Below are 16832 nucleotides of genomic sequence, written 5' to 3' on the forward strand. Positions count from 1 at the left end.
CCCCCTGAGCACGTGGTCTTGGCAGTGACTGAACCTGCTCTCCTCTCAGCAAGTGGTGTTAAGAGGTGTGGTACTCTCCCATCCCCCGAGCAGGAATATTGTCTGGTTGTAGCTCCTACCCCCTCAGCAGGTGGAACACAACTGGGGCGTGCTCTACCAGCACCGAGCATGTGGTGTTGGCAGTGGGTGAAAGCTGCTCTCCCCTGGGCATGTGGTTGTTCAGCTGTTAGGCGCTCACCCATGTAGCACTGATAGTGGCTGAAGCATGTGGTATCCGCTGTGAGGTGCTCTCCTACATCCTCTGCATGTAACACTAACAGTGACTGAAAGATGCTCTCAGCAGGTGTTATTCAGCTTTGATGTTCTCCCCTCATGAGGTATTGTTTGGCTGTGAGGTGCTCCCCATCCCAAAATAATGTGGTATTAGCAGTGGTTGAGGCTGACCTCCCCCAGGCAGGTGAGGGGCTCTTGACTGTGTGAGTGATGCTGAGAGGTGTTTTTCCGAGCATGTAATAGTGACAGTTGTTGATCGCTGCTCTACCCCCGCAGGTGCTATATGCAGCAATAAGGTGCTTTTGCATTCTCACTCCCGATCCCCAACTCACCCCTATATTATATTGGCGTTTAGCGGGTGGTTTTCGTCTGTGAGGCGCTCCTGTCGTGAGCAATGTAGAAAGTGAGGTACCCTCCGCCCCCTGAGTATGTATGGTAACAGTGAGGTGTAATATTGAGTGGCTGGACACTGCCGCGTCCTCAGCCCGGTATTGGGCTGTGAGGTGACATGTCCTGATGTTGACAGTGACGTGTTTTCCGGTCCCCCAGAGCATGCAATGTTGACAGCTGTTGATCGCTGCTCGACCTCAGCAGGTGGCATTCGGGTGCTCGCTGCTGAGACACTATTTTCACTATTTCGGTCGCTGGGGTGGATTTCGGGCTCGAGTGCTCGAGGGGTCTACACCAGCTGTGGTCCCTGGGAGAGAGGGGCACGCCACCGCCCTCCTGCAGGTGAGGCTGGTAGCGGTGCCCGGGGTCAGCCACGGGTCCTCGGGCAGCGCGAGCGCGCTCATTGGTGGCGGCGGAGGGGGTCCTGGGGAGGCGGTGCGCGCGTCGGCAGCAAAAGCGGGGGGATGCTGCATGCATGCTTTGCAGCAGTCAACCCTCGGGGGGTGCACCGCACTCCCCTTTCAGCCATCTTCCCTCTCCGGCTACCGGTGTCAGCAGCAGGTGCCCGCTCCTCCTGCTAATGGTGCTCCTGCGCGGCAGGCACCGCCGGCGGCGGCGGGGACACTCTCGCTAATCCCTGGCAGCGCTGCCATGATACGAAACTGCGGAGGACGCTGTGGCGGCGGGAGTGTGGGGGACGCAGCAGCGCGAACCCGCCTCCCGGCGAGCAGCCCCTGCCTGTCCGAAGGGGCTGCAGTGGCAGGGGCTCGCGCACGCCCCGGCTGCAGCCTGACATAGAACGTACCCGGTGCGAAAACATGGGAGCTGTACACAAAACCTCTCCCAATAATTGTAATGGAAATACATTTTAAAACAATGGTTGAGTGCAGCCTTCAGCAAACTTCTGCTGCGGAAGCGCACATACAAATACGGATCTACGCTTTGCACACACAAGTGGCGCGCACGTCACGCCTTTGTGGGCACAATCATAGCTCCTCCCACGGCCTATTGGTGTCGATTACGCGCTTGGTGCGCGCAATAGGCCATGGGAGGAGCTATGCGTGTGCTTCGGGCCAATTGCGTGCAGTCTTCCATACTAATATAATAAAGAGAGAGCCCAAACCTTTGAGGCGGGTAATCTCAGGAACCACAGCACCAATCACAACACTCAATACAGCTTTAGAAAGGGCAGTTGCAGCAGAAGGACATAGGCTATGCAGACGCCCACCAAATACATTTAAAAGGTAAACGAACCGTGCCAGCAAAGTAGTCCCTTGTGGGCGTGTCTGCGTTGTGCTGTGGGCGTGTGCTGTGGGCGTGACAAACGCTGGGGGCGTGTGGTATGTTCCGCCCTTCATGCCATTTCTCATATCGTGTGCTAATCCCACCCTGCTCCCTTTAAATACCCATGCACCCCATAATCATAACCCCCTTACTCCTTAAAATACCCCAACACCCTTAAACACTAACCCATCTTAACCCTATAAATATACCCTGTACCCCAAAACCCAAACCTATCCCTAATCCCTAAAAATACCCCTGTACCCCAAAACCCAAATCTAGCCCTGAACCCTATAAATACCCCTGTACCTCAAAACCCAAACCTACCCCTGAACCCTAAAAATACCCCTGTACCCCAAAACCCAAACCTAGCCCTGAACTCTAAAAATACCACTGTACCCCAAAACCCAAACCTACCCCTGTACCCCAAACCCCAAACCTAGCCCTGAACCCTTAAAATACCCCTGTACCCCAAAACCCAAACCTACCTCTGAACCCTAAAAATACCCCTGTACACCAAAACCTAGCCCTGAACCCTAAAAATAAGTGTACCCCAAAACCCACACCTACCCCTGAACCCTAAAATACCCCTGTACCCCAAACCCCAAACCTAGCCCTGAACCCTAAAAATACCACGGTACCCCAAAACTCAAACCTAGGCCTGAACTCTTAAAATACCCCTGTACCCCAAAACCCAAGCCTACCCCCGAACCCTAAAAATACCCCAAAACCCAAACCTAGCCCTGAACCCTAAAAATACCCCTGTACCCCAAAACCCATACCTATCCCTAAACCCTAAAACTATCCCTGTACCCCATAACCCAAAACTATATCTGAACCCTTCAAATACCCAAACACCCCAACACATATACCTCAGTACCCCAAAACATATACCCATACTTACCTTATCCAAACATTAACAAAAAAAACATGCTTTTACCATTCATGCATTTACAACGAATTTCGTTGTAAATGCAGGCGTGGTAAAAGCATATAAAATGTAATGCCATGCGTTATAATGGCATTGTGGAGTCATGGTACTTTCGTAATGAAAGTATGCGGAAAGAAAGTTGCGGAATAATGGGTGTTTACCCTCCCCCGGTAAGTACATTGGTGGCACGGCGGCCCACATCTCCAGCAACATACTCATATTTTTTCACCACCCATTTGAAAAATGCACAGGTCTCTCTCATTGATGGCCAGCACCGACATACACTTTTAGACACACCTCCCGCCACAAGTTCTAGAATTGCGAACTTTAGAGCTGGGGAGCTACGTTCGAATCTCAACATCCTGTGATTCCAGGCAAATCGCTTTGTCTCCCCGTGCCTACCACAAACGAATGTGTTCTTCTGTATGTAAATTGTGCTCATGCCATGTTGTCGAGTTTGCGCTATATACACTTTTAGACACACCTCCCGCCACAAGTTCTAGAATTGCGAACTTTAGAGCTGGGGAGCTACTTTCGAATCTCAACATCCTGTGATTCCAGGCAAATCGCTTTGTCTCCCCGTGCCTACCACAAACAAATGTGTTCTTCTGTATGTAAATTGTGCTCATGCCATGTTGTCGAGTTTGCGCTATATAATATTGCAAGGAAAAATAAAGTAGGGAAACTCAAGTTCAGACACTACTGAACGCGCACTCTTAAGTGCATCAGCAGTGCACTGTGAATCGGAGCGTTTCACAGGCCTGTCACAGATAAGAAATGCTTTCAAAACGAAATCCTACAAAACAATATACTACTGGCCGGCAGCAATTCATCCCCGGACAACGTCAGGACGGGCTGCTAGTTTACAATAAGACGCACGCAAAGGCCAATGGGGGAACTGAAAAGGAAACGCACACGCACGAGCGTGTGTGATTCCTAGGTGACTGCTGAAACCCCGTTTTTCGATTACAAAGTGCCTCGCGCTGCTCGAAGCACTACTACGCAGTGCAACGCTAGGTGCGAGGCCTAAAAACTGACTTACATGTTGACATTGCTTTCTGTCAGAGACTGGGACTCTATAGCACTATACATATAGAAGTCACTATTCTCCACTGCAACAACCAGGATTTAATTCTATTTCTCCCTGTGGCAGTGCATTAACTAACAGAGGTTTTATGATCTACCGTAGTGCATTTCCCACTGATTAACATAACCTGCATTTAATTTTCCTTTAGGCCGTGTGTCATTTTATATGTTATTACCTGAAGGTGAAAGACTGAAAACAAGCATTTGCAATGCAATAGGTCTCGCATTATTTAAGTTTGAGCTATTGCCATTGCTAAATAATGGAACACCAATAGCTGAAACATTAATAATGCGAGACCTATTGTATTGCAAATGCTTGTTTTGTGATTGGTACAAATATCCCTACAGAGCCTTCTGCCAAACTAAAGCAAATCTGACAGCCGATGGCGCACAGTGAATTATCTGCCCTGTGTTCCGCTGTAAAGACACATACCTACCTATAATGAGTGCAAAGGTGAAGCGTGAGACTTAAAAAACATCACGCCGCAGTGTCACCGTTTTTATTTTGCCAGGGCCGCGATACTTGTAAATTCCTTAGTTCATCATAACATGTGCAATACATATTATCAGTGAAACTGCACCATCTAGCGGAAAAGATAAAGATTGCAGTTTGGCATTTTTAATTATTTTTTTGACATTCTCACTTGTGTGCCTACGAAGGCCTGGTCATTTTAAAGGTTCTTTGGTTCCGGATTACCACATAGGTAGGGCTCTGAGTGGGATGAACAAGCGGGAGGCGGCTCGGGCGCAGCACGTCTTCCGGAGACGTGCGCGTTCACAGAGCTGAATCGGCTCGTGCACAGGCCAGTAGCTGCTCGTGCACAGCTCTATCTCCCTTGCCAGTTAACACAGTGACTATAGAACTCGCTGGCGGGAGCGCTTCGCGCTCCAACGCCAGCTCGACCTAAAAATATCAGAAATGTATCTTAAACACGCCTTAGACCCTACCCCCTGTGCATAACATCACAGTTCCCATACTTTTTTTTTAATGCACTTCGACCACTTGTTTGGACTGTTGGGCTTCTCTTAATATTGGATTCTTGGTAGGGGTTTGTATGTCTGTGTTGCTGAGTCTGGATTAAGATTTAATGTGATAGTTGGAGCATGCGTATCTACATTTCAAGATCAAAATTGAGTTAATGCTATTGTAGCATGCCTTAGATTTATCGCAGAGACACTGGCAGTTGTTCCCGTAGTGAAAGTTTAGAAGCATTGGTCCCTTTTAAGATATATATCACTAACTATTGTCAGAGCTGAACAGTTTTTAAAAAACACTTTACGAGGTGGCGTGGCGTGATCGCAAAGGGGAGGGATAAATTCTGTAAGCACTGAGAACTCCTTGAATTTTAAGGAGGGGCGCAGCTAGACGTGAACTTCTGTGGGAGGGGGAGAGAGTGGGGGATAACCGGTCAGCCCAAGAAGGTGGGGCTGACACTTCAAACAATAGGGCTGAACTATGCTTGGAGCCTATACACGAAAATAATGATCAGTTGTGTGTTTAATTGCAACAAACTGGGGCAGCCCTATAACCCAAACCTGGGGCTAATGAAGAGTGAGAAAGCTAGAGGGTTCAGGTTCCTAATTCAAAAACAAAACATTTGCGACTTCAAATGATTCAAAAAGATCCCATTCACAGAAATCATAAAATAATTCAGTACCCTTAGAAAATTATCATTCATAGAAAATTCAAATGTACAATAATACAGAAGGTGCTCAAGGGATTACACAAACATATGTCACTAACCAAGGACAAACTAAAGTGTAAGCACAAGTAATCATTGTGGCAAAAAGTCTATACAACCCAAAAAAAGAGCCCCTCTTGAACACGAGGGCTAATCCTCCCTTTAGAAAGAGCAAAAAGCTTTTTATAGAGGAACCCTCACCCATGAGTGTTACCTCTTGGTGGTATGCTTCATCATTGGGTTCTTTCCGTCCCGCTGAGGAACAGGACGTGCTGCTACCTCTGTGTTACCCAAGAGCATTGTGTAGTATCCGAAGACGAAATGATGGATGATAGACGTTGTAGGTCTGTTCAAGTTAAAGATACCTGTCTGCTAGGAAATACTGTGTTTTTTCAGTTCTCCAGGCATTATTAAAATAAGGGAAGAAAAAGTAGAAAGTATCCTTTGGTTTATTGGCCCTGCTTTCTTTCCTAAAAATCGGTCTACATTCTTCTGCAACCCTTCCCTGTGGCTTTCATCAGGACCATGAATCTCACTCCCTGAGACCACTCCTGGTCTCACTCACTCCTGATGCACATCACTGTTACCTGTAGGTAGTGGTAACATGATCCTGATGAAAGCCACAGGGATGGCTAAATATATTGAAACCCTTAATATGGAAGATATGAGTTGAGCTGTTACTTGTAAATAAAGTGAAGCAAATGCACATAGACATTTTTACCCTGAACTCCAAACTATCAGAAACAATATGAAGTTAATAAAATGGATGAATTATACTAGCCTTTATAATATAGAATGGTCTTCTGTGTTGTACAGGGCAAGACTCAGTGCATTCTATATAGAAGTAGAGACTAAAGAAAAGCAACATCCTCCTTAACTCCCATTATCAGCCCTTTTTTAGGTCTCGCCTAAGCAATCCCGTTAGGGATGCTTGGCGAGATATAAAGTAAGGGCTCTCAAAAATGCACCCAAAGGCGGATTGCCTACAGTGCATGTGAGCAAGGCATGTGCACATAGCACACCATTTGTCAGCTTGTGAGCCTCGGCATCAGACTTCAAAGGAATCCGCTCCCCGCCACACGATGCCAAGAGCTTGTTTACTTTTATTTTCCTGCCTACGTGCGAGCATAAGTTTAGCATCTTTCTGTGGCTAATTAGCATCCTACAGACGCAGCCCTGGGGTGGGGAGCCGTACGAACTGGTGGACCCCTGTCCCTAATTCCCCTCCTTCCCTGCAGACTAACGCCCCGAGGGCAGAGTGGGACAGCCTTTCAGATCAGGAAGGCGAAAAGGACCTCGGCGCCTTTAATTGGAACTTGGACGATCAGGATGCGACTCCGCCCCCTTCTGACGTCGGAGATTCCGGACTGGTCAAAGGGCAGAAAATCCTGTATGGGAGGTGTGTCATCACCCCGGAAGCGGAGAAGCGGAGCCGGAGAGGAAGCGTGGAGATAACGGAGAGGACGAGAGAAACGAGAGCGGAGGAGAGCCAGGAGGCCAACGACCCCGTGTTCCGCCGTGCCACACTCCCGAGGGAGGAGTGTGGCTTTCTCAGGTACGGCGGCGTTGGGCAGCCTGAGTGGGGAACAAGAACGCCCCTGTGTAGATTGTGTACATAACCCTGTGTGTGCCTTTCCTGTGTCTAACCCTATACCCGTCCTCCCTCCCTGCCCGTCCAGTATTCCTCACAGCCTACCCCCCCCTCTGCACGAGCACGGCCAGAGTGTAGTATACACGGGTGTTCCCTCACTATCACTCGGTCCCCTGGAGAGTACGCCGTATCGGAACCTTAAACTAACGGCTCCCTCTGTTGGTCTCCTTTTCCCTTGGTAATCCTGAGACGGAGGACTGGAACTGACCCCGCAGACGCTCGTCAGGACAACCGACGCCCCGAAGACCCCGCCATCACGAACAACCTGGAGTTTGCAAGGGAAAGACTGACCTTTAGGACCAGGCGCACCATAAAAATAAAGCCCAGTTTGAAGAGACACACTGGTTTGCAGCCTCTTTCTGTAACCGAGCCTACTACTACCCCTCCTCCCACGCCCACAAGCCCCTAAATAGATTACAATCTGTTTAGCTAGTGTTTGTTGCTTTTAATTAGTGTCTCCTGCATTCCTTCCTTAAGTGCTGGATTTGTCACTGGAACATCACACTATAGCAGACTTTCTGTCTGCATTTCGTTGACCAAACATAGCTTTATTTGGGGCATTGTATTTACAGACTTACACGTGTACCGTGAAAGTAAAGTTTTAATACAACTAATTGTTCACAGTAAATCCAACATTTGCTTTTGCTTTTATTTCATGCTATATGTTTTAACATTAGTAGCACTACACTTGACTTGGGGCTTTACCTGGGCCAGGTGCAAGCAGGTGCTCAGAAGTGTGCCTATTGGGCTCTTGGGTCTTTAACGTTCATGAAGCCAATAGTTAGGGCTTTTGTAGATGTAATGTTAGTTCGGTTATATGTCTGGTACTAACAGCAGCAGCAAAATGTCACTTGTGCGGTACACTACGCTAAACACTGATTTTGAGCTTACGTCTTTTAAGGTATGCCCTTTGTTTTTGCCGTAAGCCATCGTCATGTCCAAACATTATTAGTTCAACACTTTTCCCAGGTGCTACTGTGAGTGCTGTTATGTTATGTTATGTTATAAAGAGATTTATACAGCGCACTGATACTCAAGAGTGTCCTGGCGCGTAGGAAAACAGTGACAGAGGTGAGCAAAAGAACTAGATCAGCTGTTTGAACAGGTAAGTTTTAAGATTTTTTTTAAAATAGAAAGCTCCTTGGTATGCCGGAGGTCAGCTGGCAGAGCATTCCACAGTGTGGTTGCCTTTACCACAAAGGACTGCCCCCCAATCCGCGAGCGGCGGAACCTAGGGACCACCAGCCGACGTTGGAGGGCGGAGCGAAGAGGTCGCCTGGGTAGATAGAAAACGAATCGCGAACTAATGTAGGCAGGGCCAGGACCGTGAAGTGCCTTATGAGTCATGGTCAAAACTTTAAAGCACACTCGCTGGGCGACGGGAAGCCAATGCAAATCGCTTAGCTGCTGATGTACGCTCATTCTCCTCAGGATATTAAACAGGAGCCTGGCAACTGCATTTTTAATAACCCGCAGTTTTCCTAGGAGATACCCTGGGGTGCCAATGTAGAGGGCGTTAGCATAGTCGAGGCGCGATAGAATGAGCGCCTGAGCAACCGTCTCCCTAGCAAAGCGGGGGAGCAGAGAAAAAAAAACCCTCAAGGCTTTGAGCAAGCCAACGCAAACCCCTGAGAGTCTCTTGATCTGCTCATGAAAGCCCAAGTCTTCCCCGAACCGTATTGCTAGGTTCTTGGCAGCGCCACTATCCACCTTAGGGCACGGATAATCAGGCGCTAGAGAGATTTTCTAAAAGTGGGGGGAAACTGGCCATAGAGGAGCACCTCAGACCTCAACCAGGAAAATACTGAAGACAGGCACTGATGGGCAGTGTCAGTTTGGAGATCAGAGCCCTTCCAAGTGAAAAGGAGCTGTGTGTCATCGGCATAAGCCATTATTTTGCCACCCAGCTTCTCTACCAAATAGATCAGGGGTATCAGGTAAATATTGAAGAGTAGAGGGCTCAGCGTGGACCCCTGAGGGACCCCCGTGGACAGTTGGCTGATAGATGATGAGAAAGGCAGCATCCACACCTGTTGGGTGCGGTTATCCAAAAAGGATTTGACCCAGTCCCTGTAGTGTAGTTCCTATATTCCCAATAGGCTCTGCGCATTGGAATAACATAAACAGCAGTGTAGACGTAGGACTGAGGTCATCTAGGTCTCTACTGACTATGTTAGACTTAATTAGTTTTTGCCAGCTAGCTCAGAGGTCACTAGAAACTTTCTCGAATGAATAGGGAGGGGTTAACTTCCCTGATTTAGACAAGAAGGGATTAACTTCTGACAACCATATAACATGACAACTTTGCTCCCCCAGAATAAGGAGTGTATCTCCAGAGTCGTGTGAAAACAATAGACAGCTATTTCACTCAGTCAATCGTGCATGCTTAATTTCACCAGGGTGCAGAGAAATAGAAAGACGGGCGTTTTCAATAAAAGGTGGTATTTTATTCATCAGTCTTCTTTCTCATGCAAGAGAAATGAATTGCCACAATTGCAATACTTTTTATGAAGTAAAGTGCGTACAGTAAAAGGAGTATTATAAAATAATACTGTAAAAGCATTGATATGGTTTCTTAGCCATACGATACTTTAAAACGGATAAAATATTTACACACATAAAAACATTAACTAACGAACTCAACTGGTGCTTCTAAGATACGCCTACCCCAGTGTACCTGACCTAAGCCTTATACGTGGGAAGGAGTATGTAAGTTGAAGTTTTAAGTTAAGTTAAGTTTTTTCCCAAGAATCTGAATTAAGAATTCTCTCTAAGGTTTGAATCAGCTCCGTACCTTGGTTATAGAATGAAGGAGGTCTTGTATCTCGTTTCTCAGGACTTGATTTCCCAGTCACCCGCAAGGGTGACTGGAAAACACAAGAGCTGGATTTCTCGGCGTGAGAAGAGGCAGCTTCTCCAGTGTGTCAAAGGGGAGGGGCGGCTTCCTTTGGCTCTCACATCAGCTGGGCTTCGGATAAGTAGATAGCCGCTCTGCTCCACACCACTGTGTGTTTGCTTAAGGCAAGTGTTGGTATATTTATACCTGGAAGGTGCCGTGTTTGACGTAAAGTTGGACATAAGACGTCAATAAAAGATGTCACTAAGAACTGACTGTTCCTTTAGTGCTCGCAGGAGTTCAATGACAAATCAAAACAAAGACATGGGGAATTCCCAGGTTGCTGAAGGTTTGGTGTGTCGAAAGAACTCGTTGTGCTCTCCAGGAATCTAAGGAAGTAGCCTTGCCGTATTTGGGCTGCGTGGGCTATTACTGAATATGGGCGAGATTCGTATGTCTTCATTAGGACATGATTTATCATAACCGCATGAAGGCATGAATCAGGGATATTTAATTAGGGTCCTAGATACATTCAGAACACCCACTCCATGTATAATGAATATTATTACTAAATACTAAGCAATATGTAAATATATAGGTATGCATGTGTTTTCCAACCCACCCCAAAATACAATGAAATGCATTTGAAATGGTATAGATACACGAAATGAGTACTAAACTGTACGCTTTCAAGCAGAGTTATCATTCAGGAAATGCAAATATGAATATAGGCTGAATGAATTGCAAAATTACATTTATGAAATGGCTCTGAATACAGAAAAAAGGGTCAAGACCATTCATCACAAAGTTAAATAACATTGTACATATGCTAGAGGCTGATTCAAAATATTGTCTCTACAGTCTCTAAAAATAGAAGCTCTGTTCTCTAAGAATAGTTCTACTTTAAGCAGAGTACCATGTGCCAAAAAATGGTAAATATTTTGGAAATTAGGGGAAAATAATTTCGTTCTCGGGAAGGGAGAAAGAAAATAGTGTCACTGTCTTTTTGGAGTTCTGTTTATCAAAACTGAAGGCCGAATTCAGAGTTCAGGGAATGCTGTGCGCTCGCTTTTTCAAATATTATTCTCGTAGTTAGGGGAGAACATTACTTCTGATAGGCCAGTAAAAAAATTGTCTACAACAGTAGGTGAAAGTTGGGCCAACTCCGAAAAGGTGGAAATAGTGCAAATGTGCGATGCATTGCCATCATCGTTGTTCGGATCAGCAATGTTCACAGAAGGTTGTACCTGTGTGGTTCCGCTTTCATCTCGTACCTCACCCCCACTTAATCGTAATGGTGAAGTCTCAACGAATGCCGTCATCAGAATAGGTAGCCGCTGGGGACAACACGTTGCATGAGTTGTTACAGGACAAAGCAAAGCGTCGGTATCCATTGGTACTGCTGATGGTAGTGTAAGACAAACGTCCAACACGCATTCTTCTCCGCATAGCAGACATCGAAGCACAGGTAAGATGCAATTTTGCCAAATTGGTCTGAATGAAAGAAACCAGGTAGTATTCAGATCTCTTAGCCGGGCCAATCCGAGGACCTTAGTGATACGGTCTTGATATCGTATTGCTAGGATCGTTTCTTCCATCGTTGCCAGAGGTTTGTCTGTGACTTGGCTTGCCATATCGGAGCAGAAGGAACAAAAATAAAATTCCTGCTACGAGTCCCAAAATAAGAGGCAGGCTACCGAAGAGCGAATGTACAAAATTCGGGAAGATGCCAAGAACTGCTTCGAAGGGTGTTAGCAGTCCCGAAAAAAGTGTCTTAAATACATGTGCGATGCCACTGGTATCTGACATGTTTAAGATTTGGCTTAACATTTCTACGAAATGCACTGGACAATTTGTCGATAATAGTGTATGTATCTCTGCCGCTGTCCTTGCAACTTGCAGGTCATATGTCTCTTTGGACAAGGTTAAAGGCACAGTTGTTTGTAAAAGAATAGACTTCATTCTGATTAAAGTATCAATTGGAATAGAAGAGATATTCACATAGTGCCATATTGCCGCCTCCATGTCTGGATTGCTGTTTGGATACAATACTTGCATACGGCAAACGACCCTGGAAGTCACAGTTACGAGATAGGGTTTTCCTGGCACCATGCCACAGCAGCTGTGATCGCTAATTAAAACGTAGCTACCGTTGGAAAGCTGTCTGAAAAATGGCTCTATCTGTGTAGTAGGGGTGCCCTGAAGATGACATGAAAGGTTGTTCGAAGAACCTTCACAGGCCCCATGCAAGTTAATACCTTGGCATAGGAGTGTACTGCTTAGTGATTTTTTACAATCATTACCACTAAGAAATACCTCTTTTTTCCCTTCACTGTAACATTTGTGTTTGTAAGGTAAATTCCAGGTCGATTTGATTTATCCTTTACCCAACCTTTCATACAGGCCTGCTGGTATATATTTTTGGCAGTATTGAAACTGAAAAGTCGTAATCGGGATTGTAATCGTGCCATGTATTATCCATTCAATGACAGGTCTTTCTGACATTGTCAATGGTAATCTCTCAAGTTTTTCAATGCTCAGTATTGTATAGTCTGCTCCTTTTTGTGCCAAACTGATTTGTTTATCAGTATGGTTAAAGATAGAAAACAATGACGTTGTGTTGAATAAACGCCATGGCACGTAGCCTGAACGCAGGTTTTGTAACGTCCAACCTAGCTGTACAATAGAACGTAATTGGGACTGGCCATGTTGTAACATTGTTTTGTAAGTAGGGTTGATGCACAGCTTAGAGATTTTCAAAATTTGTTGAGCATTGAAGTTTGTCTAATCGATTTCAGGTGCTACTGATGGGTGACGCTATCCGTTTATAGCGTCCTATACCAAGTGACAATGTAGTGTTTCGAGTGGATCACTGGTTACATCCCCTTCAGGCACTCTTGTGATGGTTCCTAACCAGTAAGGACTCCACTCATTTCTCATCTGGTTTATCCATTTTTATTTGTGCATATCACAATTGCTTCATTGTTGATATTCTTCCTTAATTCATTCTTATATCAGAAAAAACATAAGTCTTTTTATGCATATGTTATTTCATGAGCTCCAATGCATTTCGGGCACTGCTTGCCCTTCCTCAGGGAGCATACGCTGTTAAAAATACAAATGTATCTGTGATCACAAAACAATTCACGTATAAACATTCACATGTAAATGCTATCATGTGTTAAAGGACCCGGGTCATGTGAGAGTTTTGAAAAGTGCTCGTGAATAGTGCTTAAGAATGATAAACCGTGCCCATAAGCATTGCCTGAGTGTGTTAAGAAATAAGAATACAATAAAACGTCAAGTCAAACTCACGTTTAGGTTGCAGTTTGTTGTACAAAAATAAAAACGAACGAGATCGTGAGTCAATACGAACGAGGTCGGATTTAAAGCTATTCGCAAATAAGGAGTCTGTCGGGTCAGTGGTACTAACCGTATTTCGTCATGAGGAGTAGTAACTTCTGTAGTGAGACCGGTCTAGCCCGTCTTCAGATTTTCAAACGCGAATGTTGTCGGTGTTCGTGATTTTACTTCTGTATCACATGGACATCGGAGTAAAGAGTGAAAACAGACTACACAATCGGGATCGAACGAAACAAATGAAACGAGCTGGTCATACCAATGAATTATAGGGCATTAGATTTAACGGATGGGTACAATAATGTCTATTGCATATTGCAAGATCATAATATTAAAAACGTGAGAAATGAGAAATAAAAATAAAAAATAATAAATGGAAACTCGATGTGTTCATGGATCTTAAGTCGATGTGTTCATAAATCTGTGAAACAGTGATAAGGAGGTGTATCCGGTGTGAATGTCATATGCGTGAAAGTAAATGTTGATACAATACAATCATACACCTTAATAACCAAGGCAAATGGGTGCGTGCACCCTTCTATAAGTGATCAAATGGAAAGGGGCGACCACTCGGTCCCCCCGAACGTATAGTAGGGTGCCCTGATCCCCCCGGGAAACCATTTTGGGCGGGAGGCGTGTCTCGGCTGGTATGCCCGAAGCGGCGTTGCCGGGGCGCGCCTTTTTCCCGCCCAAGAGGGGTTGTCCTAGACACCTACACCGTTGGCCACGCCCTGTAGGCAGGCCGGAGGAGGGTACACGCCCTCCCGTGGAAGAATAAAAGGAGCAACAATCCAAAGAAGCATCCTCTTGTTCCTGTGCTTGGAAGCTGCACCTCCTCGTTGCACGTGAGCCCTCGACGGAACAAGGAGCCAATTTTGAGAACTTGTAATTTTTGTGCTTCTCTTTCAGCGATTCCGAATCTTTGGATCCAGGACCTCGTCGAACAGCAAGTTTTGAATATCCGACAACGATGCCTGGCAAGAAGGTCGGAAAGAAGGCTGGAACCGAACAGATGCTTCGCATGCTGGTGAAGGACATGGCGAACATGAAGAAACAGATGGTGGCAATGAATAATACGGGCAGACCGAAGAAAGTCATCGGACCAGCATTGCCGGGAGTAGTCCCCACTGGGAGAGGTAAAAGGGCCAGGAATAGGGCAGCAGGGGGGGAGGCCCCAGTTCCCGAGTCACCCCCGGCGAGCCCGGTCAGTCCAGTGGAGGCCCCGGTTCCGATCCCGGACGCGGGACAACCGATCCCTGTTGTAGTTACACCCATTAACGAGGATGATATGCCTCCGGAGTTGGCCGCCCAGTTAGCCGCATGGCTCGGCAAAAATACCGAGGGTGCTACGGCGCCAGGAGACACGGCCGAAGAGGCCAGGTTACTAATGAAGCAGTTGCAGCAGTCGAGAGATGCTGCGAAGGCGAATCTCCCTCTTGTTTCCCCTCAGGTTCCCTCGGAACGACCGGCGTCTGGCGTTGGAACAACAGCAGGACCAGCTACCGATTCGGGTAAGCAGCCGTTGCCAATGGCAAGGGAGGGATCGTTACCCTCAAGAAAGGAAAGGGTGGTCCAACATATCCCGATGGCCACGAAAGAATTGATCTGGGCTGATAAATATGTGAACATGTTTTCTCTCTTGACCGACCACCACGAGGTGGAGCACGTTAAAAGTCAGAAGGATTTGTTGCATCCGAGTGTATGGGGTGCTAAAATGGCGGGATTCAGGGTGGATGAGACGATCGCTAATTGGGCCAGGGCGTTTGCAATGTTCACTGCGATCATGGGGGAACGTAGGCCCGAGGTATTGACTGAATTGGCTTGCTACCAGACACGTATAATGGATTTCTATGAAACGTATGAAGGCAATCAATGGCTGGGTTATGATAATAAGTTTCCTAAAGCCAAGGAGCACGACTCATCTCTGACGTGGGATTGTTTCGACTCCATCTCTTGGCAGAAGTAGCTCATGCCGGGCACGACGAAGTCGTCTTCGCTTGGCGGGAATGAGGCGGAGCCCTCCCGCCATTATTCGGCAGCGCCCTTTCGAGCGGGCGCCAATAGTGACCAACACCCAAGGAGTAGTGGGAACGCGGGTAGAAAAGGGGTCTGTTGGAGCTTTAACAGAGGCAAGTGCACGAGGCCACAAGGGACATGTAAGTTCAAGCATGAGTGTGCGGGGTGCGGACAATCTTCACACCCAGAGAGTTCGTGCAGAGCCAAGAATGGTGATACAGGGGGTAGAGGAGGGGCCAAACAGGTCTAATATCGACCAAGGGGCACCGCTACCTACCCCCGTAGACATCATGGCAATGATCCCTTGGCTGAATGAATACCCTGATCATGTCTCCACTGGGGTGTTGCGAGACGGTTTCTCGTATGGTTTCCGCATCCCGGCGGGGGATTTTCGGGGGGAATCACAGTGTAAAAACCAACTGTCGGTTCAGCAGAATACGGCGGTGGTGCAAGCTAAGATTGCAAAGGAGGTTGCCCGTGGTCGGGTTGCTGGCCCATATGGGCATCCGCCAGTCACTAACTTCATTTGTTCACCGTTGGGAGTAGTCCCCAAGAAGGACCCAGGAGAGTTTAGGTTAATTCATAACTTGTCGGCTCCTAGGGGTCTTTCGGTGAACGATGCGATTGACCCAGGAGTTTGTTCGGTGCGGTACGCATCCTTCAATGAGGCCGTCGCCATGTTGAATCGCCTGGGGCCCGGAGCGCTGATGGCGAAATCAGATATTGAATCAGCGTTCCGGTTGCTCCCGGTACACCCGCAGGATCAGCGTCTGTTAGGTTTTGTGTTTCAAGGACGCTACTACATGGATAAATGTATGCCAATGGGTTGCTCCATCTCTTGTGCTTATTTTGAGAAATTCAGTTGTTTTTTGCAATGGGCGTTCACCAGAGCTACGGGCTATACGCAGGTTATGCATTATCTAGATGATTTTTTGTTCTTGGGGACAGCCGGTGACACAGAATGTGCACAGGCTTTACTGGAATTTTGCAATCTCATGAAACGATTCGGCGTGCCACTGGCACCAGGGAAGACAGTGGGGCCATCTACTTCACTCGAGTTTCTTGGAATTGAGCTCGATTCTGTGGAGGGATGCTTCCGTTTGCCCAGGGAAAAGGTAATGAAATTTAGGGCTTCTCTGGAATTGTGCATCAGCAAAGAAAAAGTGACTCTCCATCAGTTAGAACAAGCAGTGGGCCAGCTTAACTTTGCCCTTAGAGTGATACCAATGGCTCGCCCCTTTTCCCGCTCTATTGCACAAGCCATGGTTGGTCTCAAGGAAGGGCACCACCGCACAAGACTGTCTGCAGAGGTTCGCCAGGATATGC

The sequence above is a fragment of the Lissotriton vulgaris genome, chromosome 3_1 (assembly GCF_964263255.1).
Source record: "Lissotriton vulgaris chromosome 3_1, aLisVul1.2, whole genome shotgun sequence".
In the NCBI taxonomy this organism is placed as follows: domain Eukaryota; kingdom Metazoa; phylum Chordata; class Amphibia; order Caudata; family Salamandridae; genus Lissotriton; species Lissotriton vulgaris.